Here is a 26,214-nt window from a genome sequence, read left to right on the forward strand (position 1 = left end):
TCCGCTCAGGAATGTTTTCGCTGATGGCTGCTGTAGGTGAAAATAATGAACAAGCTATGCCATGGCAAAGCCAATTGGTTCGGCCTTTCAAACCATGCAATTTTGATCGATATATTTATTTTTGCAAAAAAATGGAAAACTATAGAGTATATGACATAAAAGACTATCCCAGAAGGGTCGGCATTGAAATGCACTTCTTTTCAGGCGGATGAGCACGTGTTCAGGGCTCAGGCCAAACACGTGCAAAACTGTGCCACCCAGCCAATGGATTGAGTGGGCAGACCCATTGCCCCATGCTATTGTGTGTGGAAACAAAATATGAACAACAGTTGAATAGATCAATGAATGAAGGGTGCTGGCTGAAGACTCATACAGGTCGCGCCTTTGGGGCCTTATAAATGTTAAGCCATGCAACACTTGCTGTTGCACCAAGGATATTGTTCATGTTTTTCAGAGAGAGAGATCAGAGTTTTGTTTAATGGAAGTTTTGACTCATGGAAAGGTAGCACAGAAGGTTAATGTGCCTGCTGCAAAGAACATGTACCTGATGCAGAGCACAAAATGCAGTAAATAGGTCAGTGGGTCACTGCATTTGTCATAGAAATCATTTTGTCACTTGCCCTTAAGTAAAAATCCAAACATACAACAGTGAGCTATTGAAAACTGCAAGGTAAAAATTGTACAGATGTGCTGAATTTAGATACAAAGAGTAAATATGTTGAATGGTGATAGTTTGTGACCTGTTTAGTTGGTTCTTTTGTTGTCTGCAGTTTAAATCAAAAAAGTTCTTTGTTTTGTTGTTTGCAGTTTAAATAAAAACAATCTGTGAGGTTCTCAGCATTGTATCTTGAAGTCTGATATAAAGCTCTGTAGTTATACTGAATAAGCAGCTACCTATGTTATATGACAGCTCTTTAATAATGTAATACCTGCACTTTCACAATTTCTTTATTAACCTTCCTGCTTTCTCAAATTTGCTTGAAAATGCACCATTTTTCCACTATTTTTTAAAAAATTTCTCGGGGGGAATTCCCCCCGAACCCTCCTTAGGGGGTTCAGGCTCGCTCGCTACGCTCGCTCGCTACGGTGAAGTATGATTATCACTTTCCGCCCCACCACTTTCAAATGCCACCAGCCGCCACTGCATTTGGAATGTGGAAATAAGCATCTCTTAGATCAACAAAGTACATTTAGTCCTCTTTCAAAAGCTGTGGATAAATATGGTGCAGTGCTAACATTTTCAATTGTTGTAGTTTCATGTACTTGTTGGCTTGTCTAAGTTCCAATATGGTAAGAAATTCAAAATGTTCAGCCTTTCTTGGAACCAATAAATATCTGCAATAGATACCTTTCCCTGTTGTGATGAAGGAACCAGTTTTGTAGACTGTTTCTGGTGAAGCTATGATATCTCCACTTAGAGGTAGTGTTATGTAGAGCCATTTTCGGTGGAATCAAGGGCAGTGGAGATTTTAATTGAATGTTGTAACCGCTCTGACTAATTTCTAAGACCCGGAATTCTTCGATATTGCCTGGGGTCCCTGTGGTGAAACTGGAAACAATAAAATTGTTTGTTTTCTTCCAGGCCAACTACTTTAAGAGTCTCCAACTTTTTCATTCATTCAATTTCCTCATCTGCACGAGGACCAAAGAAGATGGAACATGAAAATGGCAGGTTCAATATTTTTTGTTGTCATTATGAACGCCTCCTCAAGACAGCCCAGAAGGACGTCAGGAGTAGCGACGGGAAGAGCGGTGCTCCAATTACCTGCGCTGTGGCCAGGTGAGGTGGATTATTTCTCTCCTGCCATCTAGCCAGGAGAATGATGACCTAGATGATACCCAGGTGATAAATCTTTTTCTTTTTTCACTAAAATCGAGCAGTAGCGATCTTGGTCCTGATGAAAGCAGCAGGATACCTTTTGGCTCCATTGAGTCTGCAGAAACATGTTGACCTTACATACTAAGTGGTAGTTATTTGCTAAAACTACTACTGTCGCACTCTTTTATTGGTTTGGGAGTGAAGAGGTGTTTATTAAAGGGTCTTAACCTCTTCTCTATCCAATTTTAGTCATTCAAGCACACTTTTTTCATTTATTATTAGTTTCAGGTTTTTTGTGCCCTGCTCTACAGTTGTCCCTGTACACCCAGATACACTATAGAGTTCACTGGGCCTCACTAGACAGATGAGTTATATACACCTTGCTTATCTGTAATGGGTACAAAATCTTACCTTCATGGTGTGAAGGATCCCAGATGATGAATAGGGCGGTATCGATCGACAACTGATGGGTATTTTTTCACATGGAAAGAGTACCCAGTGGTTTAGTGTAATATCACTTAAGTCACTTAATAATTTAGATTTAGACTCACCATTCTTTGGTTAATTTCTCCTGTTATTTTAGATACTTAGTTAGTTTCTTCTTTGACCCACTGCTACATTTTGTTGATTCATTGCGCCTCTAAGATTAATGCCATGACAAAAATGAGTTGTTTCCAGATCTTCTGCATCGATGGCTGCAGTACTTGTTTTGCAAAAACTTTTCTTTGGGGAGAATCTCAAGAATATCTTGTATTTCAGTAAATCATCTGCAAAGTTATGTAAAAATTCCCACAGAGCCTTATCACATCTGCCAAAAAGTGTGGGGTCACTCATTGTTTTTAGGGAGGTTGCAGCAAAACCGCAACTTGCCTGTCCACTGCGTCCATCTTTTTGCTCCCCCTTTCGGGAGAAACTGAGGTTTCTGGAGTTCAAGGATGTTTCTGGCGAACTGCAGAGACTATCACGGAGTCAGTCTTCGGTTCAAGCGTTAGAAAACCTGGATCTTGTTTGTCAGTATTTGTTTTTTTTTAAGTTGTGGTGTTGCAGACTTTATACTGGCTGGAGTTAGGAACTTTTGTTCTGCTAGTACAGTGAATCTCTGAACCAAAGAAAAACAGGGCTGAGACTGTAGTATGAGTAACCTTGATTTGAATGTTCAGTTTTGGCATACCTCTGATGAGAATATCTTGGATGGTCCAGATGACATCCACTGGGGAACCACATAGTGGAGAAGTTGGAGTATTTGTGTTTTATCTAGATGTGCTCAGGAATGTAGATGCTGTTTTCTAAGGCTTATATCTGTTAGGAGTTTGAGAATGAGGAGGAGTGATCGAGCCTCGAATCCTCTGAACTAATGGCACAGGGGTTCCTTGCAGCAAAGGTGATATTGGTGCCTGAGGAATAAAATATCGGTGTGGTACCAGAGGACCGTGATTGGTGGTAAATTTATGATTAAATCTTTTTATTGGTTATTTAAAGATGGCGGGTTGTTTATTGGTAAGCTGAATAAAGTAGCTATAAAACACAAACAAAACCAAGAGCAAAGAAACAATGCCGCACCACCTTTTTCCCTTCCCTACCCGATCTGTGGCTGTGACGTATGAAGCCCATATCGCATTTCCCTCAAAATGATCCATCCCATGGTTTTGCCTCTTTGGCGACACAGTAGGTCTGCTTAGCATGTCACCGGTCTATTGGTTTGCCTGAGTGTGTGTAATATAGATGAATCTGAGAGATCTGGGGCAGATGAGCTCTCTGTAGTTTGTTGAAAGGAAGTCAAAGCACTGTGTCAAAATTCTGACAAACTGAGCTCCTCTTTTCTCCATGCTTCCAAGAGATTTTCCATTCTTAGTAGTTACAAAAGCCTGTAAAGCCAATCCCCATATTCCAGTGCTTGTTCTTTTCCCCATAATGCTTAAATGTTTGTCTGGGGGGTGCATAACTCCATAGTAAAGGCATTTCTCCTTGCAGATCTCAAAGGGAAAGTAAGCCTATTTGGGAGGCCCAGTAATTTATGGGCAGGGAACTGTGGTATGTCTGAATTGAATATGGAGTCCATGCTAGTGAGTACTTATTGTTCCACTCACAATATAACTTAAGGCATTTCCATAGTTGTTGTGCAATCGTGCTCATGCTTTCACATTTCCTCCAACATTCAACCGGTCTTACCAGTTACCATTTGTGAACCCGTTCTAGTGTGTGATACCAATATTGCCCCATTTTGAGAATTGCCTCTTTACCTGAGCTCCTTGTTGCAGAAATCCGTGCCCTGGTTCATAAGTCCCCCCTTTCTTAATTTGACAAAAAGCGTTCTAGTTCCAACTACCACCTTTTTAGGTCTCGGCTGCGCTTGCGCAGTCTCGCTGGCGAGAATTTAAGTTTTAGAGTTGGGGGCTTAAACCCGCCCCTCTTCTCCATTGGCTGGCTTCCTAAACGGAGGCCAGCCATTGGAGGAGAGGGGCGTCACTCCGCTCAAGCCCCGTCTTTTTCGGATTCGGGGGCGTCTTTTTTCGCTTCTTTCTTGTTTTCGTTCTCTTCTCTTCCCATTCCAGCCAATGGGAAGAGGAGAGAACGAAAACCCCGCCCCTGAATCCGAAAATGACGATGCTTTATCCGAGGCATTTCTGCTTTGCCTCGGAGAAACGTGGTCGTGTGGAGTGCTCCTCTCTTTTTATTTTTAAATTTTTTATTTATTATTTTGCAGAGAAAAAAAGAAGAAAGCAAAGAAAATATACAAGCGACAGTCCCGCATTGTTCCCCTCACAGGGGCACTGTAATAAGCATAAGGGGAGGCAAAGGGAGGCAGCTTAGTATGTCATTAAAGTTCAGTTCGAAGAGCCAACGTCTGCCGATGAACATAAAGGAAATCGAGAGCAGGCCTCTTCCCGGTCAGCCGACTGGTAGCAGCCCTGCAAAGAGGGGTAGCGAAACCCATGTGGAGAAGGCAGTGCTGCAGAAGGCTTAGAAAGTCTGACAGCCTCCACAGGCCATGCGGTGTCGCAACAGGTAACAAACCCAACTGAACCCCCTCCCCCTTACCCCCACATCCTCCCCCCCCCAGGTGGTGGCGACAACACTCACACTCATTCTCAGTCCCACAGTCATACAATCTTATTAACTCTGGAAAAGGTGAAGGGCGCGTATTGCGGACGGGCAGACCGCAGAGGGCAGACCTTGTGATAAGAAGCGGACCAGGGGACCCCAGCGAAACAGGAAGTTCTTAAAGTTGCCCAGGAAGACGTCCGCCATTCTCTCCATGCTCAGTAATCTCCATAGTCTCGCGTGCCATAGTGATATTGCCGGGGCATCCGGTTTCTTCCAGGCTGCAGCTAGCGTGAGTTTGGCGGCTCCAAGGCAGAGCCACAGGATATGTTTATCCGCTTTTGTTTGATGTTCCAACACCGGGTCACGGAGACCCAGTAGGACATGAGCCACAGAATCAGGGATCGGATAACCTAGGATGTCCTTGATATGGGACAGAATTTCAGCCCAGAACGGGCGGATGATCGGGCAGTCCCACCAAATGTGGGGGAAGTCCCCCAGCAGACCACAGCCGCTCCAACACCTGTCCGAGGAGGCCGGAAATATTCGATGTAACTTGGACGGTAAAGTACCAATCCAGCATAGTTTTTAGGTGGGCCTCTCTTAGATCCACCGAGTGGTTGTGCGCAGCGATATCTCGCCAGAGACCCCTCCATTCCTCATCAGTAACGTCCCGACCCAGAAGGACCTCCCAGTGTCCCATGTAGCGGGGACGGGGAGATACTGCAGTGGCGAGCAACAACCCGTACAGGAAGGAAATCGCCCCCTTCATGTTGGAGGTACGTAGGGTAAAGGCCTCAAATGGCGAAAGTGGTCTCGTGGCAGCATCTCCCACTCCCGCTGAGGTTGCCCAATGGAGGAGCTGGATGTGGCGGAAGCGTTCAGTGGCCGGGATCCCATAGTCTCTCATCATCCTCCTTCTCTCCACAGTCGGAAGGGCCCCTCCTGCATCGCCGGCGGAAAGGCCGGGTTGTAGTGTATGGGGGTAAAGGGGGACGGAAACGTGGTCCAGCGGTCGTCACCAGTGACCGTATCCCAGACTTTCAAGACAGTGCTAGTGGGTGTGCTGATGTAGGCGTTCTTGGGCCTGTCCACCTTGGGTTTCCAGGCCAGGTCCCAGATCGATCTCCCAGCCACACTCCTGTCCATGTGCAGCCAGTGTTTTTCTGAGAGCTGCTGGGACCATTCCACCAGTAACCGTAGCTGCGCGGCTTTATAGTACCGGTGCAAGTCAGGGAATCCCACTCCTCCCTCCTTCCGTGGACGTCACAGAGTCGTGAAGGAGAAGCGCGCCCGCCCACCTTGCCAAACGAATCTCAGCATCAAGGTTTTAAGGCGCTGGAAAAAATCCACCTCTATTGGGATGGGAAGGGCCTGGAAGAGATATAGAAACTTAGGGAGGAGGACCATCTTAAGAGCATGGATCCTGCCAAGCCACAAAATATACCTCGGTTTCCACCGATCCAGGTCCGCTCGCACCGCCACCAGCATTGGGGGGAAGTTTGCTGAGAACAGTGATACTATGGTAGGAGTCAGTCGAACTCCCAAGTATAATAAGGAGGTGGACGCCCATGACAAAGGCGTGAGCAGTCGCACACGCTCCACTTCTGCTGGAGGGAGAGTAAGGTTCAGTATGTATGATTTACCAAAGTTGACCTTGAACCCGGCCACTGCTTCAAAGTCGGATAACACAGCTTGAATATGCGGTAATGAGTGAGCCGGGTCCCCCACCAATAATAATACATCATCCGCAAATAGGGAGATTTTGTGCTGCTCACCAGTAAAGGGAAGGCCCTTGATCTGCTCCCGCTTCCGCACCTCAAGCGCCAGAGGCTCGATGCTCAGGGCAAAGAGGAGAGGGGAAAGGGGACAGCCCTGCCTTGTTCCCCGGGAGTGAGTGAAACAGGCGGATCGGTGCCCGTTAATCAATACCCTAGAGCTGGGGCTGCTGTAATTTGCACGGATCATTGTTATGAACTGGGGCGAGAAGCCAAAGGCGTCCAGGGTGCGAAACAGGAATCCCCAATCAACGCGGTCAAAAGCTTTTTCCGCGTCAAGCCCCACCAGTATCGCCGGGATGCGGAACCTGGTGGCCTTTTCTATCAGGTGTATCACCCGCCTCAAGTTGTCGAGCGTCTGTCGGCCCTTAATGAACCCGGACTGGTCCGGGTGAATGAGGGCCGGCATTAAGTCCTGGAGCCTGCGCGCAATGATAGAGGAGTATAATTTAGCATCGATATTAAGGAGAGCTATCGGGCGATACGACGAGCATTTAGAAAGATCCTTCTCCGGTTTGGGGATCACGGTGATCATGGCCTCGGCCATAGTCCCTGAGGTCTTCCCAGTGACAGCCATTTCATTGAAGAGGGAGACCAGATAGTCGCACAGCTCCGTCGCAAATGATTTATAAAAAAGGGCAGTGTAGCTGTCTGGGCCCGGCGCCTTATGGAGTTTTAGGGCCTTAATAGCGTCTAACACCTCCGTTCTGGAGATGGGTGCAGCCAAAAGCTCATTCCACTCTTTAGAGACCTGCGGTATGGGGAGGTCAGCCAGGAGTCTCCCTTGAGCTTCCTGGTCCAAAGAGTCGCCCTCGTAGAGTGCAGCATAGAAGCGGCCAAAGAGGTCCGCCTTGTCCTCATCCCGATGTTGCAGGGACCCCGACGGGTCCTGGATCCCTCCGATGTATTCCCTCTCTCTCTTGTCCCGGAGCTGACGGGCCAAGTGCTTTCCTACCTTGTTCCCCTGTGAATATGAAACACGCCGAAGCCTCAGGAGGGTGAATTCAGCGCGGTTGTTGAAGTGGGCCTTTAATTTCCCCCGCACAGCCGTTAATGGCCGAAGGGTCGCCCTGGACGGGTTCGATTTGTGTGCCTGTTCCAAGATAGCAAGTTCCACCTCTAAGTCCTCTCGCTCCTTCCTTCTCAGTTTATTGAGGTTCGCATTGAGACCTAAGCAGGTGCCCCGCAGCGATGCCTTGCATGCGTCCCAGGTGTTGAACACAGATGTGTCCGATACCGGGTTAAGGGTCAGAAACTCCCTGATAGCCTTCCGTAGCTCCTTACAGGATGTATCATTCCGGACAAGCGCAGCTGGGAAGTACTATTTCCGCAAACCGTCCCCCCTCACCGACCAATGTAACCCGAGAACCAGTAGGCTATGATCCGACACGGAGAGCGGAAAGACGCTAGAATCACGGACATCTCCCCTAAGGGCTTGGCTCAAAAAAATGTGGTCTAGGCGGGAATAAGAATGGTGGACGTGGGAAAAGAAGGTATAGTCTCGGGTCTGGGGGTGCAAAGAACGCCAGCTGTCAATCAATCTTAAGTCACCTACAAGGCGTTGCGTTTCAGCGGAAAAAAAAACGGTGTCTGCCCTCTGGGCTCGGGAGCTGTCCAGGTCCTTGTCCCATACCATATTGAAATCTCCCATTAAGAACAGGTACCCCTATACAAAGTTCACCACTTTTTCCAACAAGTCCTGGAGAAAGCCATTCTGCCTAGTATTGGGAACGTATACCACCACAAAAGTGCATAATCTGCCATGCAGCAACCCCTTGACCATCAACCAGCGACCTTCCTTATCACAACACACCCCCATAGGCTGAAAGTGAAGGGATGCCCGAAAGAGATGAGCCACCCCCCTGTGTTTGGTGGCGGTAGAAGACCTGTAGATAAGGAGGAAGTGTTTGTATCGGAGCCGGAGCTCCTCTCTACGCGCCAGGTGGGTCTCCTGGAGACACACTACATCTAATTGATGATCAGTCAAGTATTTCCAACGTTTTTGGCGTTTCTGTGGGGAGTTTAGGCCTTTCACATTCCATGTGCCGATACTAAGTGGCATGAGGAATCATTAGGTCCCACTGCTTTGCACTCGCTCTGTCAACATGCCCCTGCCCCCTCCCTGCCAAAGGCAGCCAGATGTCCCCTCGTTCCTCGTCCACACCCTGTACCCCTCCATCAAGCCCCTCCTCCCCACAATTCCACTCCCCTCACCAGACCCTAGGACCTCTCAAAGCCCGATCCCACATCTGCAAGAGAGTATTTCCAGCTACAACACAAAACCAGTGGTCGCCCTCGCTCAAGAACCAGGTATCCAGAGGCCCATGTGTCATACCTCCAGGAAGGATGGAACTCATAGCAAGCACACATCGGTCGCCACCACCCCCAAACCCAGTCCCAACCCGGTCCCCAACTACCCCCCCACCAATCCTCTCCTAGAGCCCTCCGGTTCCCACCCCCCCAACAAACAAACAAGAACAATGTACTCAACAGTCCCAGTGGACAGTGGTCCGTAGAGTCCCTCCTGGGCTGGGGAAGGGGCACCACTGGTGGGCCCCCCAGGGCCACGGTCCGGGGTGTCTTCTCAAAAAGTACAAATATACCCACGGTACCTGAGTTCACGTGCCCCTCCGGCACCATTCGGCCATCATCTTAAAGTTCAGGCCGCTCCGGAGCTCTGCTGGGAAGACGACAATGTCGCTGAGGCCACAGATGCCACCGCCTCTCCCCTCTCCTGTAGGCTAGTTGTACGATCAGGTCTTCTTCAATCCGTCTCCGGACCCACTCTCTGCCATGAGGAGGATCGCCGCCTCCTCCGCGATGGTGAACTGCCACCCTCTGGGGACGGAGTCGTGTCATCAAGGCCCAGAAGATCTTTCGCCACCTGGAGAGAACGGATTTGCGCCAGTCTATTTTGCCACCTAAAGGTGATGCGAAAGGGGTGTCCCCACGAGTAGGAAATGTTACGTTCTCGTAGAAAGGTGGTCACCGGGCGGAATTTGCGTCTCTTCTGGAGTGTCGACGCCGCTAAGTCCTGGTAAAGTTGAGGACGATGCTCTCGGAATTGCAATGACGGAGTGTCCCGTGCTTTCCGAAGGATACGCTCCTTTAGCTGGAAGTCATGCACGCAGACTAAGATGTCAGGAGGCGGCCCTCCTCCCTGTTTAGGCAGACCGACCCTGTGGACCCTGTCCATCCTGATGTCATGTAGGTCCTCCTCGCCCAGGATCTGCAAGAAAAGCGCCTGCACATAGCCCCGTAGGTCACCTGCTTCCCTGTCCCACGGCACCGCGCGTATGCGGATGTTGTTCCGGCGGGAACGATTCTCCAAGTCCTTCGCATGTGCCTGGAGGTCTAAGTTCTGCTCTGTGAGCCGAATTACATCCTGCTGCAATTGGTGGACATCGTTCGCCATGCTTAAATCGTGATCCTCCAGAGTAGCCACCCGCTCTCCGATACCATCCACGTCCCTCCGCACCTCGCGAAGGTCCGACGCCAGCTGAGAGCGGAGCTCAGAGATGTCCTCCTTAATAGAGGCGAAAAGTTCCGTCATATAGGCCTTGGTTGCGGGGGCCTCATCATCCTTCTGCCTGGGCGATATGCTGGGTCCGGGGGATGCCGGCTGCTGGGATCCTTTCGAGGGGCCATCCTTACCGGGCTTCCCTTTGCGCTGTGTGGAAGACATCACGGCACCCTTGCTCATTCGGGTATTCAGGGCGGGGAAGCACCCTCCACCAGTATGCAGCTCTGTTGGTCCGACTGCACACCTTCCCAGTCCAGGTCACGGCCCAAGAGCCCACAATCTGCCCCAACGGTCCCTCGGTAAGTTCGAGAGTCCTACGCGGTAGATGGCACCCACCTCATCGCTTTCTCTTCGCCCGTCTGCGCAAGATCTAGGTCAGGGCGGTCCCGGTCCAACGGCCGATGTCCCAAGGGCCTCAGCTCCACATTCGCTCTAATGGCGGCAGTACCTTAGTGCAGGGGAAAGCACAATGTCCAGAGGTCCCTCACGCCCTTTGATACCACAGGTCGGCCCCTTGTCTCAGTAGGCCCGTAGGCCCCGGGCTCGATTTTGGAGCAGGTGTCTCCTTTGCCGAGCTCCACCCCGTCACTGGGCCGCAATGTCCAAAGCACTGTTCCCCCAGTTCATCCAGCCGTCCCTTCTTCCACAGGCGGCGGGGGAGCGAGGGTCACCCCAAGAGGGCCGACCGGTCCGCCAGCGGGTCCGGGGAGTCTCCGGCGGCCACCCGCCCCTCCGGGGCGCCTCACCGCACTTCGCAGCTCAGTGCACACTCACCGCCCTCAGGCGCTCCGTGGACTTAGGGAGCTCAGCAGCAGGGTAGGCCGCACTTCGCGATCCTTTCCGCCGTGGCAACTAGACCACAAGCCTCGGGCTCGCGTCGGCTGTGGGGCCGGATCGCGCAGTCCCCCTCGCGCTGGGCCTTGCCACATCGCCCCCGTCAGGGTCCGTCGAAGTATCTTGGGCAGTTCCCCGCTTCTCCGGGTGGTCGGGATCGCCTCTCGCAGGCCCTACGGCACGATCCTTGCCGCCGCTATATCCAGGCCGCAAGCCTCGGGCTCGCGTAAGCAGTGGAGCCGGAGGGCGCAATCCCCTTCGCGCCGGGACCCCGTCACTGCGCCACTTCCAGGGTCTGCAGACGTGTCCTGGGCACTCCTCGTCTCCCCGGGCGGCCCCGATCGACACCCCCAGGGCAGCCCCGGTCCACAACTCCCTCCGACCAGGCTGCGGCCTCCAGGGACCGAACACCGCTGCCTCCCGTCTGAGCGGCTCGCCCTCTCCGGATCTGCCTCTGTCCCCGGGGCGCCTCCGCAGGCAGCTTGGAGTCGATAGCAGGATACGGGCCCCCAGGAGATGCAGGGGGACCCGGAGGGTCGCAAACGAGCCCGGAGCAGGGTGCTATACAAGGCTATAGAAGGCCCGGCGCCGGAGGGACTCAAAAGCACGTCCTACTCCGCCGCCATCTTGGCCACGCCATCGAGCGCTCCTCTCTTGTTCTTGCTACTATGGTTGCTACTGAAAATGCAAGAAAGAATCATAATAGGATCTCCTGATCTTGGCATAGAAATACATTCACTTTCCCTTTAAATGCCCCTCTTAAGTATAGTGTTAAATGTAGGCAAACATTAAAAATAGACAGATCGATGTCCTTTTCTTTCATCTATAAGTATAAACAAAGAAGTGTACTAATAAAAACTCACACTTTGGAAATACATTTTGTCACCTCTCTAAAGCATTGCTGTATTCTATTGTACGGTTAACCTTATAAGCCACAACCAACCCCGTCCGTGCCTCTTCCATGGTTTCCGCCTTGTCTACTCTCAATCCACCGTCACCACCTTATTGAGAATGTGCTTCCGGTGCTTCTCTGCCCACTTGTCTCTATTGTCAATCCTGTGATGCAGCGCGCAGAGCGGAAGCTGACGGAGCAGCGGCTTGGGCTCATGGAGGAGAATAAGGAGAACGAGTGGCCGGCGGGGTCTCAAGGGCCCGGGAAAGGGGCTCCCCGGGACGGACTGGGGCTGGAGAGTATCCTGAAGAGTAGACTTCGTATTTCTAAGTTAAATCTGCGAGTTAAAACCCTGCAGAGGCGTGCTGTATGGATGTGCTGGTGTTGGAAAGAGCAGGAGAGCGGAAAGATGGCACCTGCTGGACACCTGGAATTGTCGCTGTGCCTGAGCTGAGGGACCCCGTGTGCCTGGATCTGCAGCCCAAGGTAGGAGAGGCTCCCTCTGCGCAGCGCGGCTGCTAGGCTTGGCCCCTCCCGGGCTCTCCCTGCACCGGGCGCGGGGGCGCGGGCTCAGCGCTGCCGCCTGTGAGTGCTTGCTCTCCTGCCCACTCATTGTGTGTCCTTTCTCTCCTGCCCCCCTCGTTGTTTGTGCTTGCTCTCCTGCCCCCTCGTTCTTTGTGCTTGCTCTCCTGCCCCCTCGTTGTTTGTGCTTGCTCTCCTGCCCACTCATTGTGTGTCCTTTCTCTCCTGCCCCCCTCGTTGTTTGCGCTTGCTTTCCTGCCCCCTCGTTCTTTGTGCTTGCTCTCCTGCCCCCTCTTTGTTTGTGCTTGCTCTCCTGCCCCCTCGTTGTTTGTGCTTGCTCTCCTGCCCCCTTCTTCTTTGTGCTTGCTCTCCTGCCCCCTCGTTGTGTGTCCTTTCTCTCCTGCCCCCTCGTTGTTTGTGCTTGCTCTCCTGCCCCCTCGTTCTTTGTGCTTTCTCTCCTGCCCTGTCGTTCTTTGTGCTTGCTCTCCTGCCCCCTAGTTGTTTGTGCTTGCTCTCCTGCCACCTCGTTCTTTGTGCTTGCTCTCCTGCCCCCTCGTCCTTTGTGCTTGCTCTCCTGCCCCCTCGTGTGTCCTTTCTCTCCTGCCTCCTCATTGTTTGTGCTTGCTCTCCTGCCCCCTCGTTGTGTGTCTTTTCTCTCCTGCCCCCCTCGTTATTTGTGCTTGCTCTCCTGCCCCCTCGTTCTTTGTGCTTGCTCCTGCCCCCTCGTTCTTTGTGCTTGCTCTCCTGCCCCCTCGTTCTTTGTGCTTGCTCTCCCGCCCCCGTTGTTTGTGCTTGCTCTCCTGCCCCCTCGTTGTGCTTGCTTTCCTGTCCCCGTTCCCTCGTTGTGAGCATTTTTTCTGGCTCTGTGTGTGTGGCTCTGTGTGTGTGTGTGTGGCTCTGTGTGTGTGTGGCTCTGTGTGTGTGGCTCTGTGTGTGGGTCTCTGTGTGTGGTGTCTGTGTGTGGGGCTTTGTGTGTGGGGCTCTGTGTGTGTGGCTCTGTCTGTCTGTGAATGTGTGTGTGGCTCTGTCTGTCTGTGAGTGTGTGTGTGGCTCTGTCTGTCTGTGTGTGTAAGTGTGTGTGTGTGGCTCGGTGTGGGTAGCTTTTTTTGTAGGTGGCTCAGTGTGTGTGGGGGTGGCTCAGTGTGTGTGTGGGTGACTTTGTGTGTGTGGCTCTGTGTGGGTGCACATGCAAAAGGTCTCGCATTTGCAAGCGATTAAGCTATTGGCATTGTAAATGACAATGCCATTTATTTATGTTTTAAAAACAAAAACATAAATAAAAATAATGTCATGAGCAATGCCAATAGCTCTAACTTTAAGAATGCCGAGACCATTGCATTGTAAATGCTTGTTTGTGCTGATTTCCGGTAATAGGTCCATGAAGCACCAGAGTTTCTCCAGAATTGAATGGTGCTATTCCATTATGCACCAGAGTTGTGCAGCAGAATAATAGAGCATTGGGGAAGGAATCCACAGACATCCCTCTTCTAATGCTCAATGTGAGTGTCTTTTTGTTATACAGGGACTTTTGCCATTCCATATGAATAGTTCTATAGAAAAGACTGTTGCATGTTGTCTAGGATACCTGGTGGAGGCAGCAAAGGCACTGTTTGCATTAGATATAGTGCTTTAGGCAACAATGGATGGCTGTCTTAACCTGACGCAGCTTAAGTCATAACATTATTCTGAACTTTAAATTAAGATTAGTGAAGTTCAATGGGGTGAGTTGCTCTAGGACCTGTCCATGTCAATTGCTTCTCCTTTTGTTTTGTTTTTATTGGGCACAATTCATTGATAAACGGCTGCAGGGTGGGCTTGCGACTGGGTCTGGAAATGTGTTGTGTATATTTTCATAGGAGTATGTATTTTCTATTACAATGTACTTCAGAAACCCTAATTGAGTTTTAGTTCTTGAAGGAATAAGGCCTCTAATGAGTCTGTAATTTCTGTGGTCCATACAGGCGAGTTGGAGTGTTGCAATAGATGAACACCCACCAACCTTGTAGTACAACCTGCAGGGATAAATCGCAACATAGATCACTCTGAATAAAAAATGCTTGTAAGATAAACCCCCGTTATAACTCTTGTCATTACAGGCCACATCACCCGCACTTTCTTGGATAAGGGAAGTTCAGAAGCTCAAATGGCCCACTCTCTATGGAGACCCTTCACTGAAAAAACCCGCAAATTGCAGATCTCAATTCTCATTCAAGAACCCAACAGCAACAAGAGACAAGGAGAACACACCACTTTAAGAAACCCATACCAGAACATAACATAACACCTAAGGTACCACATAGCATCAATGCACCAAAACATCACATCACACCATTGCTGTCGATGAGTTTGTCTTTTTTTCCTCCAGATTCTCTTTAACCATCTTGTGTACAGTTATCAGGGGGTATGAGTGGTAAAAAATGAAACAATATGTATTTCCAACTAATTCATTATTTAGAAATGCAAGTGAATTAAATGTAAATCTTTTCTCATTGTGCTCTCTGTATCCCACCTCCACGATAATTTTCATGGAACCTCTGCTGTCCCGAGCTCTTCTGAATAAAGGGTTTTCTATTGATTCTTCAAAGGTTAATTAGATGTGTATCACAACCGCGAACCATTCTTGTTTTGCAGTTGCAGAATTCAGGTTTGACAATCTAACTGTGTCTTAGGCCATACTGCTTCTTACGGCTATATATCTTGGTCTTATAACCTGAACAGAAATCAATTTCTGCTTATTAAAATATAGTACACTTGGCAGAAAGCACAAAGAGTTTATTACTCGTTTCGAGGTAGCTTTCGAAAACCCTAAAGGGAGCTCATTCACTAAAATGATAAATAAAACTGCTATCCCTAGTGACAGGGCCTCCTGCCAAGAGGCAGTGTTAGCATTTCATTTGAATGAGTTTCATAGAATCCAGAAGATGGTGAGTCCAGAGTGTGTTTGCACTGCCTGCCCTGGTGGGTGCTGGGGAATGTAGTTCTCACAGGTCTATCGCCAATGGATTAAATATTTTCTCTGGAAGTGAAGTTGGCCTAGCAATCCAGATACATAACACTGTACAGAATACAAGGCCAAGAAACCCATGAAAGACGTTCTGCCTAATGCTATAGGTAATCATGTCCCCATCAAGAAAAACTTTGTTCCTTAAGCGCAAGCAGATACTGCACTTCACCAACTGTAGCATGAAATAATACTACTACTAACAATAAGGATAAATAATAATAATAATAATGATACTTTAGATGTACTATTAGCAGACTACTAGCAAACCAGCAATTCCCAGATTAGGTAAAATTTTCTTTTTCCCTTATATCACTAGAGTGGAATGACAATTTTGTAAAGGTTTAAAGCATGGCATTATTCTGTTTCATGGATTTCTTGATCGAACCTGAGCCGACAGAAGCTCAAAATACGTGGGGTTAGGGAGATTTAAAAAAAAAGTACTCAATGTTCAGGAATAAGAGATGTTTATTGTGATACCTTCCACACTTAGATGGTGCTCACAATGGTGCACTGGTACCACAGCACTGTCCTACTGACAAAAAAGAGATCCCACCACAACTCACTACAGACAAAGTCTTGTTGCTTCTTTTTCATTGATCATTTATAAATGTTCCAGTAGATCTGAGGTTTCAGTGCAACATAACATGAAGCATAATGCATTACCCAGCTAAACTTGGCTCATTTCGTTGATCTAAGAAGGATGAAAGCAGTAAGGACGCCCTCACAGTGTTAATCACAGACATCTGCAGTAGATGCTTTAGTCCACTGAGATACCAGACCAAAGGAAAGTCATACAAGCAATCAATATCTGGTGTGTTCCAATGGCACTCGTCAATTTGCCCATGTAGTGTAATTCTTTATTGTCTTTTTTTACATGATCAGGCGATGTTTACGGAAAAATGCAAGCTGCTGACTTGTGATTCTCAAAGAGTCCTTTCAAGGGTCGAGCCTGGGAGTGCATACGTTAGTGCAAGTGTCTCGCTTGCAAGACATTATTTTTGGAGTCCACCTATTGATTACCATTTGTTGGCTACAGTGCCCCTCGTCTCTGCAGCCTCCTTAATTGGCCAGTGCTGGCCAAATGTCACTTCCGATCCTTTCGATGGAGCAGGGACCAAGCACAGATTGAACCAACTTAATCAGTGCCCGTTCGTTGCTCCTGATGTGATTCAGGTACTGTTTCTTCACCCTCCCTCTCACACTACCTGTGGCTTCCTCCATAGCGCTTTTTTCTTGTCTAGTTTCTTCTTCCCCAGTCATCAGTTCCTCCTTGTTGTTGCTGGTATATTCTTGTTTCCCCCGTCGTCACTTCCCCCTTGTCAAACCCGCCCATCGCCTGTCTTTGTTGTTTAACCTCCCGCCCCATCATGTTCGAGCTCCTTGAGTGGATATTCGTACTTGTCAGCAAAACTCTCCCCCCTTCCCTCCATGGTTGCTTTACTCATCAACCCCCCCACCTGAAAAAAAACATTGTCCCCTGTATAGCGTGCTTAAAAAATTGTTTGTTCTTTCATGGAACGAGAGCATCCTCCAGTATTCGTGTATAACTGCATTGGTAGTTTCACTCTGGTCTTTCCCACTTAGGGGAGGCATTTGAGAGGAGCTTCCCCATCTTGAGTTTTCTGAGTGAAGCCTGATAGCTGGTATCACCTTTGAAGATGGTCTCTGGCGTTTACGCTGCTGTGTTCCACTGAGCAGCAACACACCTTTGTCCTAGTTCCCTGCAAAGAGGTTGCTAGGTTAACAGGGTGACGTTTTATTTCCTTGCTAGTGCCTGTGGTCTCACCATCTAAGCTTCTATGAATTTACATGCCTATCAGACTTGGTCCTATTTCCCTTATTGCCCTCGAAATCCGAAGGGAGGCATAAAAGTATGCCCACATATTTGAGGAGAGGATGGATAATTTACTACAGTTTATATACATGCTCTGTAGAGGTGGTAGCTTCAACATACAGAAACCATGGTACAGGTAGTGTGTACTTGGATTAATTTGTTGATTTGTACTAGGTAGAAACTGCACAACTGTAGTTGTAATTCGTACATGAAAAAACGTATGGTACATGCATTGTTCATGGCCAGACTATATATATGTTTTAAATGTATTTATTGATCTAGATGGTTACAATCTCAGTTAACGGCAGACCAACTCTTACCAGCAACATATCTAGACATGAAGTTGGGCTTGCAATGGTCTCTCCACATTCTGCAGCCTCGCTGCAAGCAATACTGTATACAGTTCCCCTGCATGGCATAACCCACATCTGACTGGTTTGACCAAACCAGATGCAGGATCCCGCTTCGTGAGACAACGGGTATATCACAGGAGATCTCTGGGCCTCTGCTGCTGATGACCGTGGCAGCAGGTAGTCACATAAAGGTCCCCCAGTGACTTTGAAGCAAGATGACCCTGGGTGCATCTCTGCGAACATTTCTAATTGTTCATTACAGTAACTGAGATCTTGCAATCATGTCTTATGTGAAGATACCTGGCCACGCCCTGAGTCCCTAGCTACTTGCCTTTTTTGCCAATAACAAGTTTAAAGCAGTGAATGCCCGGTTTGCATTTGGCATGAACTTTACCAATTCAAGGACTAGCAGTGCCACACGGGGTCCTAAGTCGATAGGCATACCGACCATTCTACAAATCCTGCCAATAGTGATACACTCATAGACATGCCCAAGTGTAAAAAGCCTTCTCGGACTTGCCACTTCTCTGGCATATAGAGTTGTCTTTAACACCACTCTTCCGTAGGATCAAAGGAGTGTGATAAACTCTGTGAAGGTAGCAAAAGTGAATTATACGCAGCGCATCGTATGGCGACAGAGTACCAGTCTGTGAACAGCTTTATTTTGTTCCTTCTATGGATAACTCACTGTTCCATTTGCCTCTGCAGCGAGGCGTGTGGACCAGAGCCTCTTCCTGCGGAGATCTATTCAAGGATGTTACTAAGTATTTAGAAATTGTAGCCAAGACGTTTAAGGGTTTGAAGATGGGTGGCTCCTGAGAAAAGGTGGGGGTAAGTTTGTTGGTTACTCAGAGCTGATAATATAGAAAAGTATTCAGCTCTGTAAGGGTGTCGCTGCTTATGCCTTTATCAAGCCCAATAAAACTGCCCCTTTCTAAAGTGGTCAGCCTATATGTTGCCTGCCCATCACTCACCATTGTATTGCCTAAGCGCATGCTGTCCAATTACTGATCGATCTAGCATACTTGCAGCCATGCAAACTTCCAGACTGGCCAGGCTGGGAGCAGAGGGGCGGTAATCGTCCAGCTAAAGACTCACTAAACAAGAAAAAAGGCAGACAAGCCCCTCTCCCTTTTTGAATTTTATTTTGAAGTCCTAGAAGGGCCTTGCTTCAAGGTTGGACTTACAAACGAGACTCTTTCGTCCCTAGGTATTTCAACTATGAAGTAGGAGGGGCAGTGCCCAAACCACAGGCAATTCTACCAATGTCTCCCATATATCCTCTGGACCTCGTAAACTCATATAACCCCCGATTCTGGGGCTAGGAGCTCACTTCAGCATTTTTTTACCCTTGTGCGCAGGCTTTATCTCGAGTTTTTCAATGATTAGATGCATGCCCATATTATTCATAGCACTGTCACCACCTACTACGAGAACCACTAGATAAATAAAAACATTTGGATAAAGGTCTGTTGTTTTCCTGTTCAGCATTGTCTGGAAGGTAGGATTCAACATCTATAGCATCCATGCCATTTGTGTCCCCAGTTCCTTAGCACACACAAACCTTTCAGTTCACTATGAGCAGACCATGGCCGCTCTTTGGTGTGTACTGTGACTTTGTAGGAAAATTATTTGGAGAGCCTGAAGGTTGAGATGGGATGGAAACCGAGCGAGAGATAAATGTATACAGCATTCTGAACCACTTCAAGACTCTACTCAAGCCTCTCTAGCAGTCCTCTTCAGAATTCGAAATTGGTCATTGTAAGCTCTCTCTGGAAAGGTAGAACAAAAATTAGTTGGACGATCATTGCAGTTTTTGGGGTTTGATACAAAAAGCACCTGCGCTGGTTTGTTAATTAACCTCCTGGTTCACAGCAGATCAACGTAAATGCTCCACACAATGGAAGGATCTTGCAACAGTATGGAGCGTACCTTTCTCCTTTAGCTAGTTTGAAACTACTGACTGAAGGAAGTTAAAACGTGTATGTGAAAGGCAGTCTTAAAGGGGATCCAAGTGTTGACCAGAAGCCAGTCGGTATTCTTCACACGGCAGACATGCTGTGCAATCTGCTGGCCAATTGTACAACTATTTTGAGGGTTAAGTGCAACCAATAAATGTAGGATTAACGCTGTCCAGCCTCTAGAGGGTTACATTAAAACAACTCTAATCTAATAGGAGCTCCTACGTATGCCCAGAGAGTTGTTCTTTTCAATGTGGAAAGGAAAATAATTTATTAAATGTGCTTGTGTATCAGTGGGTAATTAAGACAAGATCTTGTCTTGAGATACAGCATGTGTGAAATGTCACCATTCAAATGAATTATGAAAATAAAAATCTGAGGGGGAGCATGGACATTTTAGAAGAAGGTGCATTTAGCACACTGGGTGCAAGTTGAATAGTAATAGAAAGTTGGTGGGCATTAGGTCTCGCCTTCTGACAGCACATGCGCTGTTGCTGCAAGATGTATTGTGTACTATAAGGGGCTTTGAGCCTGCCAGTTGCTTGCCATTCACTTGCTTCATTGTCACTCCTATTTGCTGCCTCGTAATCCGCCAGTGCTTCTGTTCTTTTGTAAGGAGCATGGGCATGGGCCAAATAATGATTGATTTACACTGATTAGTGTCTTCCGCTGTCCATTCACTGCACGCTGTGATTCAGGTTCTATTTTCCTTATTTTTCCAGTATTGCTTCTTCCCTCCCATACCCCACCCGATGTCCGTGTTGCTTCTTCTTCTCCCACCCGTCACCCTTTTCCATGTTGTTTTACTCTCCCATCCCCCACCCTTGTCTGTGTCGCTTTGTACCTCCAACCCCCAGCCACCCATGGTCCTTGTTGCTTCTCCCCCCTCCAACGGCCTTAACGATGAAAAACGTGCTATGATGCGACTGCATCATATCAGTTTTTTACTGCCCGTTGCTGTTCTCTTCCACCCGCTTGTTGTCCGTTTTCACCCTCCGTCCAGTTATCTGAGTTGCGCAACCGCTATTACAAAAAAGTGCTGTGACATGACCAGCGCGGGCCACGTCATTGTGGTTTTTTTCTAACTTTACTTTTAGGCATTATACACAGCCACACTGCTGTATAACATGGATAAAAGACATTGGTAAAGCCAATGGCTTCTGCATAGGCGAGACCAATTTGCTGAACTAAAGCTCGTTTCTGGAGACATCTCTTTTATCTTTTTTTCTGCATTAGTTGAGGGTCTTTTGGGATCGGATGAAAGGAAATAAGCTATTTCACTGTATTTTACGAACATATAAAAAGATGCTTGACTGGCCCAGAAGTATGAGAGCTACATATATGTTTTTCTACTCAGGAAGGAAAAAATTAAATCCAAAAAAATGCCATGTCCACCACACGTTCATATACTTTATAGATGCATTTTATTAGACTTCATTATAGGACACCTGCCCTTGAAAAGGTCAGTTCGATAAATACAAATTATCATAAGCAAAATGATAGATTTGTTTTCTTCATGATCTTTACACACTTTCTGAAATGTTTCATAGGAAATTAAAATCTCCTCTCCACACCCAGGGCAGGTGAAATGATCTGAAACTTGTTAAAATCTCTCGACATTTAATTGGAAATTTAAAAACATGTCAGTGTTGACTTCTGGCGTTTTTATTTAAGTAACACACTAACTGCAAAAAGTGTTTTGTTTCTTTTCGTAGAAAATTTGAAGAAGAGATATATATTGCGTTGCCTTCGTATTACAGGAGTGCAGCACTGGGGAGACAGGCGAGCATCATGCCAGAATGTAAGCATGGTGCTCTGATATCTTAGGGGCAGACTAAGTTGCATCTCTCAGTGACTGGATGGTTTATTAGTGGGAATTACATAACTGTCTTGAAAAAGTGACTTTCATTAAACTCTCCCACAAGATCCATTTAAAGGAAACTACCTACATCAACAGTAAAAAATAAAATAATGATACTTTTAAAGTTATAGGAGGAAAAGTTGTTGCATCATTTTTACGAAATTGTTGTATTAACAAAAGTGTGACACGTGTAGAAGATGCTGAAGCATGTTAGGCTGAAAAGAAGATCGAAGTTCCCTATTTCTTGTAAGGGTGTTCCTTACATTGAAAGATAAATGCTTTCTTCAAGGATCTGCAACTTAGTCGAGTTATTATTGGAGGCACTCCCGAGGGCAAATGGAGAAAGAGCGAGAGAGAAGCCCAAACTTAAAGTTTGTAACTTACTTAATGCCTTATATGTTATTATAGACAAAACAGAGGTATACTGGTCATATACTGCATGCAACTAGATTAGTGAATGAAGTGTAATACACATTGTTATAGTACCAATCTAATGACGCTATGCATTGTTTGTCTGACTAGCAGAAGTAGTTCCAGCTGGCTGCCTTGAGCAAAACAGATCAGGAGAAGACTGCTGTTCTAGAACTGCAAGGGGAGACGTGTATGACGACTATAGAGCCTGTGGCATAAAGACTATAACAATCTAAGAACCTTTTGGCTACTGAGTTCAACACTGTAATTTCTGGTCCCGCCCAAGAGTTCTGCTCTCTTTCAGTTGAACTTTCTGCCGTCCTCTAAACTATCAGTGCTCAAAAGACCCACACGCCTCTCGTTCATAGGCCACTTGCCTTCATTAGGTTTCACCCCTTCCTATTTGCTAACGGTCCGAACACAAATCTATCCCCTGAACCCCACCTCTCCCGAGTCCTTAGCCTCCAAGTCTAATCCTTGTTTCTCACAGTCATAATACTAGCTTTTGAGTTCTACCAATCCCCCTAGTGCTTATCCCTTCAGTCTCAGTCTCATACACGTTGACACCTTCCCCAAATCCTACTCTTTCACCTTTATTCACAGAGCCAGCCCCCAAAATCGTACCCACCCGATTTGTTTAAAGTGATAATCATCAGGTATAAGCTCCCCCCCCTCACCTTCCTCAATCTTTAAGTACATATTCCAGGCCATTTTTACTTTTATTGGGCCAAGTTGGGATCAAATGTCTCCCCACACAAAAGGTCAATTAACAGTGCCCAGTTCATAGGAAAGGGGTCAGGAGGAAATCTGCATCTGATAACTAGCTTGTCACATGTCACCTGGTACTAAGGTGGAAACCCAGACCTCTGGGGCCAACACAGGAAAGGTTCACCTTTGACGTTTTGGTGGGAGGTAATTAGGCAGTTGTATCATCAAGGGACGTAGCAGAGGCTCTCAGGGGACCTCTTACCAGAGACATCTTGCAGTCACAATTTTGAATTGTCCCAGAATGCTTTAAAGGAAGTGTGGGACGGGGTGGAGGGATGATGTGACATCCTAGGATAGGCCAGGGATGCCTGGTCCCTTAAACTTTCCACCCCCACTTAAAACAGTTGGGGAAATGGACCTACAGAACGAACCAGGACTTCTATTGCCTGGCCCTTAACTGCGCTGCCACGGGGTGCCCTTCAAGAAGTATGGAGGCTCTGGAGAGTGCAGAAGGCAGGGTATTTTGCTGGCTGGTTGTGGAGGGGCGGTACAAGATTTTCCCACAACCAGCATGAAAAGAGTTCAAGGAGTCATGAAAAGAGTTCAAGGAGTCAAGCAAAGCTCAGGTCTGGCACACAGGGCAATAAAAATCCAGCTCCTCAAGCAAAGTGCCCTTTAAAGGGCAGGATGCCTGAACAAAATGCTCTTATTAGCTAAGGCTGCTCACCAGGAGCAAAATGAGCAAAAGATTATGAAAATCGCCATATGGGTCCAGACATATGTCTCTTTGAAGTTGGCCTCTGTAAAATAACGAAAATGAGCAACCAAGAGTGTTGCACTTTGCCCGATTCCTTTGGAATAACCCTGGGGTGGGGGTGGGACAGAGTTCTGGGTCAGCGTTATGTTGACCATAGTAGGAGCAAACAGTAGATGCTGGCTCTCGCTCAGCACAGGAGCTGCACATAGTGAGCCAGCAGGGTCGCATGGCCTTCGGACTCCACCAGCAGCCGTCAACAAATGACTACGTCTGTGGATGCCCCCGGTAGGACCGGAGCACCCAAATCAAAAACACAAACATGTGGTGAGCAGCAGTTGTCGCCTAAACAAAGCAGGCACACCTGTCAATAAAATATTCAGGGAAATGGGCTTGGTGTGTCCCATAAGGCCCCTGAGGGGCTAATGTGAATATCCTTGTAGTGGCTCCAAGAAGTGCATGGGGCACCATCAAGGTGTTTTAAATATGCTGTGAGGGGCTGCAGTAGGTGCAGCAGCCCCTTCCGAGACTGCTACAAAATTCACCCTAAGTCTCCGGAGGCACTGATTCCATGATCCCGTCTGGAGAGTTTCACCTTGGATTGAGGCACTCCAGGAGGTGGAGGTTTTGCTCTTGGGTTCTGGTGTGTGTTGGCCCTTTGTGGTTACTTCAATAGCTGCACTTTATAGAATGTAGAATATAAAGAAAGACTCTGATGCATGTCTTCAATTTAAAAATGCTTTATTGACAATACTGGTGATACTGCAATGTTGACATTGATAATGAATGCTTTCCAATACTTTTGTTCTCATTAATTCCAATGGTGTTACATAGACGACGTCTGACATTTTGTTAATGTTATTAATATGGTGACACCTTGACAAAGCCAGTAGGCCTGCATTAGCTTAACTGACACTCCCTTTTATTGTGATGTTGCATATGACCACGGGTATAGGGTTCAGGTCCCACTAGCGGTGTAATGTGATATCTATCTGAATGTTTATATTTGTAATTTTATACATCAAATTTAGAGAGTGTGTGTAATAAAAGTAGTTTTCCATTTTAAAAGAAAAAACACTGACTGTATAATAATGTATTGACAGTTATTGTTGCATGCCAGTAAATTGGGGGTACTAGTCTACACCACCTCCCCTGATTAGGCATTTGACTGCTCTGCTTCACTACCCTGAGAAAGACAACTACTACAATTGGGGTACTTGGGTCGCAGTAAAAAGATAATGAGGAGTTATTACTTGTGAAAGAATCACATCCATCACAACTAATTTCTCACAGAACTTTTTGGGTGGAGAGTTCTTTCGCAAAGTGCAAGAAACTACCAAACAGAGCAGTAGGACATTCTGAGTAAGGTGTCTGAGTGGCACATATAAAGTGAACCTGAGAAGGAAGGGGTTAGGAGATGCGGGCTCAGGGGTGACTGTTAGAGATGTCGGGGCGTTATAGTAGTTTCCTGAATCCTCACTCCATTTTGGCACACTGAGCCTCAATTACTCCCTCTTAATGTATATGCACCATTCAGTTAGTTCCATCCGCTCACTCGCTTTCAAACTTATTTAGAACACTACAATAACAAGGCAGTTGGAAGATCCCTAGATTTTTTCAGTCTTTTGCCGTTCAATTACTTTCAATAAAGTTTACACCATGCTCTAACAGCACAAACAATTTGAAACAAATGTGTTATTTTTCAAACGTTTATCTAATTCTGTATAACCAAATTTGTTTTATTGATACGTAAAATTATTGTGCATTTAGCTGTAATTTGGTACTTGTTAAAAGATATATATACACACACATATATGTATATATACATATATGTGTGTATTTATATATATATATATATATATATATATATATATATATATATATATATATATATATATATATATATATATATATATATATATATATATATATATATATATATACGTATATATATATATACGTATATATATATACGTATACATGTATAAATAACCTCCAAAGATACATTGCAATGCAATTAGCAGATACCACCTTCTCAGCTCTGCACGGTGTCTAAATATAGTGGCGGGGCCGGCTGACATTTCAATTACTGGCTAGAGTGGAACCCCGGTCCACTGTAGACTTTGTTCTTGCACAGAATCGTTCCATTTCTACCACTTGTTCGGCTCGGAATCCAATCAAACGTTTGGCCTTTAAAACATAAATGTACTACTGCAGCATTATCATAGAGCCGGCCCAGACTGCATAACACACTGCATTCTGCAGAGCTGGTGGCCTAATTTACTTCTGCGACAATCCAATTTATGTTACAGTGCAGAAGATAAAAGAGATCAGATTTCTTAAAAGGATCAATACTTACCCATTTATCTTACGCCAACGCAATAAAGACAAGAAAGCTAAAACCAGAAAGATAAAACCCCTCTGAATAAGGATGTCCAGAAGTCAGCACTGCAGTCTTTAAAAAGCACGGCAGCCTTCTTGCACTGGAACACGTTGGTGGTCATTTTGACCAGATGGGTGTAAGTGGGCTCTGAAACACCCCAGAGCAAATTATATTTGTGCAGGGTGGCTGCAGTGGTGTTGGGCCCGATTTGCTGATTTGTGCTACCAATAATGCATGCAAATATTTTGTGTCTGCTAAGCAGACGTTATTGCCCCATTTTCACATGTTTTGCTCCTGCTGGTGGCAACAGAGCAGTACATGGCAGAAATTGACCAAGCATAATTTCCACGATTCATAATAACGTGTTCCAATGCAAAAATAGGTCCAAATAGCAGATCCCAGTGGTCTAAATGATCTAGTTGGTTTTGTCAAAACGATTCCATGCTTTAAATTTACAGAAATTGGCATCGAGCACCATCAATGATGCGGTAAGTAAATGCAACTGAAACAACCAAATCACATATTTACAGTGTGA

The 26,214-nt window shown here is 46.8% G+C and overlaps 1 long non-coding RNA gene across 1 annotated transcript in view; it reads right to left on the reverse strand.

Annotated features, from left to right (window-relative positions):
- The window catches only part of LOC147690069 (uncharacterized), a 173,169-nt gene that overhangs the window by 96,476 nt on the left and 50,479 nt on the right, over positions 1-26,214 (reverse strand). The window lies entirely within an intron of this gene.

Source organism: Lissotriton vulgaris, chromosome 9, assembly GCF_964263255.1.
Source record: "Lissotriton vulgaris chromosome 9, aLisVul1.2, whole genome shotgun sequence".
Lineage (NCBI taxonomy): Eukaryota > Metazoa > Chordata > Amphibia > Caudata > Salamandridae > Lissotriton > Lissotriton vulgaris.